General features: G+C 44.3%; 1 pseudogene; it reads right to left on the reverse strand.

The window, feature by feature from the left end:
• The window catches only part of LOC103370169 (RLA class II histocompatibility antigen, DP alpha-1 chain-like), a 15172-nt pseudogene that overhangs the window by 5821 nt on the left and 5853 nt on the right, over nt 1–3498 (reverse strand).

Consider the following 3498-nt stretch of genomic DNA (forward strand, 5'->3'; position numbering starts at 1 on the left):
TAAGTGTAGCCCTGTGATAGACTGGTTACCTGTCCAGGTGAACCTGCCTTCACCCTGAGTCAGCTGGGATAGGCTCCGCCCCCCATGACCCTCGTGAGGACTAAGGTGGAGAGATGATGGATGGATGCCTTTAAGTATAAATGTGAGGTACTTGTACATCACTTGAGTGTGACTACATTTACATTTCCTGAAACCTGCTCTTCATGTCCAGAGGAAACCTCGTGGGTTCTTCCATCTCAAATCCTCAGCAGCCTTCTGCTCCACCGTCTCTGATTGGCTCAGCATTGTTATCATAAAATGTGGATATTAATAAAAAATCTAATACTTTCAGAGACTGATTTTTTTTTCATTTGCAGTCGACTCACTTTCAGCAGGTTTTTTCTCACATTTAAAATCTGAGTCTGTTTGAACAACAACATCTGAGGAGCTATTAAAGATAAAAACCTGAAATGTTCTCTGTTCGTTCTCATCATGTTGCTGATTCAGAACCTGTCATGTTGAACCTCCTCTGGTTCTAGAAGACATCACTGAGAAGACCCATTTCTGGTTCCAGCAACTTCATGCTGTTGCCACTGTAGCCACAGTGGACTCAAGGAATATAACAAATAATGAACTTGATTTATGAAGAGCTTTCAAATTAAAATACATCAACAGTTAAAATACAAGCACACAGAATAACTGATAAAAGTAGAAATCACACAAATAGAGCAGGAAGCTAAAAACAAAAAACTTAGATAAAATCAGGAAAAGCTCTCTGATAAAAATAAATGAGGGAGGGAATGTTGGTGTTTGCTCACATTCAGGTTCTACCAGGAAGTGACTGAATTAAATGTGTGTTTCTGTGGCAAAGATGAAGTTTGACAGTAAATACATTTTCAGATGATTGGAAAAACCGAGAAGATTAGTCAGTGGATGAAATGAATCAGACATTTAGATGAACTTAAACACGCTTTCTTTGTATGTTTTCAGATTTTGTTTCTGATATTTTTGTGTTTACACGAGAATGTACAAGTTCTGTTGTCTGTGGTTTCAGAACAAATGTGGTGTTTTACAGAATCTACAGAATATTCTCTGTATGAAGGAGAAGTCATGCTGGTCACTCACTTTATGAAGCTTTTAAAACTCTGCGAGTCAGAGCTGAATAGAGCCATAAAACAAACACACTTGACACAACGTACATGAATGAAGTGATGAAACGTTACCTGTTTGGGCTGCGCAGACAAGAAAACCCAACACAAAGGAAACCAGTAAAGAATCCATCTGGTCCAGTTTGTTTTTGTGAGAACAGACGCAATCTGGAGAATGACAGAAGAGCAACAGGCACTGCTGAGTGTCAAGCTCGTAACACTTAGGTGTTGAAGAGTTTCAAAATAAAAGCCTCAGAGGTTAGGAGGGAATCATTGCGTTAAAATTTGAAAGGTTGAGAGGAAGTTTTGAAATTTAACCTTTAAAAACTCAACTAACATGATTCACGTTCACACATGACTCACATGATGGTGGAACCGCCTGGTGAAGAAGCTCAGGACGGTTTTATAAGTACATGAGAAGTGTTTTCTCCACGTCTCAGTTCTCCTGCANAGACTCTGGGGTTGTCTGGTACCAGACTACTAGACTCTGGGGTTGTCTGGTACCAGACTACTGGACTCTGTGGGGTTGTCTGGAACCAGACTACTAGACTCTGGGGGTTGTTTGGTACCAGACTACTGGACTCTGTGGGGTAGTCTGGTACCAGACTACTGGACTCTGTGTGGTTGTCTGGTACCAGACCACTGGACTCTATGGGTCGGAGCTGTTGGACCAGCAGCATGTCTGTATGTTTCCCTGCTTGTAGACCTTCAGCTGTGTGTTGTATTGTAGTCCTCTCACCCCAGGTTCCTACAGCAGCTCGGCTGAGTGCTCGATGCTTCACGCTGCACTGCAGAACATCTTCTGGCTGTGGACGAACTGAGAGTCCGACCAGCTGACTGAAGGTTCCGTCCGTCTCAGGAATCAGGTTGTTCAGAGTCAGACCCTCTGTCACTACAATGCCGTTCCTGGTCCAGGTGACGTCGACGGATGGGGGGTAGAAGTGGCTGATGTAGCAGAACAAAGTGTTGTTCTGTCCCTCCTCTGCCTCCTCCATGGGATAGATGGACACTGTCGGGGCTTTGATAGACAGACAAGGCAGGAGGTGGTCAGTGGTCAGCACCACTTTGACACAACAGAATCCAGATGTGTATTTTATGAAACATCTCAAAGCAGGAAACCAGTTTAAACAGCAAAAGTTCACTAAAGTTGTGGTTTTAGGACCTGAAGTGAAAATGTGATGCTGCTTTCTGACTGAGCTGCTCACAGCTGCAGCAGGTGAACTAAAGAAGCAGCTGATGTTAAGACTGAGTGTGTGCTGGTTTCAGAGAGCAGCAGCAGAACCTCGATCACTCATCGCTCTGCAGCATCAGCACACATGCACCATCAGGTTCCTTGGACCAGATTAGATCTACTCAACGCAGCTTTAATACAGCAGGTTTAGCATTTTATATTTGTAGCTTACATTTCATTGTCATTATTTTTCATATTTAAGATGCCCTTTATGAGCAGTCTGACTGTTCACACTGTGAGACATCCCATAATACTGATGCTACCAGCTGCTGACAGAGGACATGAACAGAACCAGGTCCAGTGTTCAGACTGAGACACCTGGATGGATGTAGAACTGATCTGGTGTCAGGTTCTAGCAGAACCCAGATGTGTTCTTCCTCCTAAATGTCATGTGTCTATCTGCTGCTCTGATGAAGTTCAGTCTGAAGGCAGAACTCTGTTTGGTATTCGACATATCCAAGTGTGCAGCAGGATGTGGAGGCTCCATGTGTTCCAGTGCTGGTTACAGCTGTGGACAAACAGTGCTGTCTGGGTTTTTTTTAATTTGATTTTATAGCCTAAAAATCAAAGTAATTCATTCCACTCCTCTCTGGTCTCCATGGTTCTGACTGACTCCTGCTGAGAGAAGACGTCTCTGAGTTCTGTCTCCTCCTTCATGTGGTTCTGGTTCCTCAGAGCTGCTGGACTTGAGGCTGAAACATGAACTCAGTGAAGGACCATGAGCCAGGAGCTGATCAGAGTTCAGAGAGTGAAGTCAGAAAACGTCTGCACTGAAGCGAGACCATCATGTTTCCTGAAGCTAACCCTGAACCACGGAGCTCCGCTACGTCCTGCTGCTCTTACCTTTGTCTTCTGAGGGACCTTTTTCTATCTGCACAGCTTGGGGCAGATACTCATTGTACAGTGTGTCCTTGCAGACCACAGCCAACGCGTAAAGCTCTCTGAATGTCTCCTGGTGCTCTTGAAGCAGCGGCGCCGTCCAAACTGTTTGTTGATTCTTAAAGTCAGCATATGCGATCTGGTCTTCATCCAAATGCAGCTGCGCCTGACAGTCAGCTGAGTGGAAGCAGCCGTAGAACAGAATGACTTCATGGTCAGCTGGAGGAGAAACACAAACAGCTGAACAGGTTTTCATTTGGA

Source organism: Stegastes partitus, unplaced genomic scaffold (assembly GCF_000690725.1).
Source record: "Stegastes partitus isolate 25-593 unplaced genomic scaffold, Stegastes_partitus-1.0.2 Scaffold1381, whole genome shotgun sequence".
Lineage (NCBI taxonomy): Eukaryota > Metazoa > Chordata > Actinopteri > Pomacentridae > Stegastes > Stegastes partitus.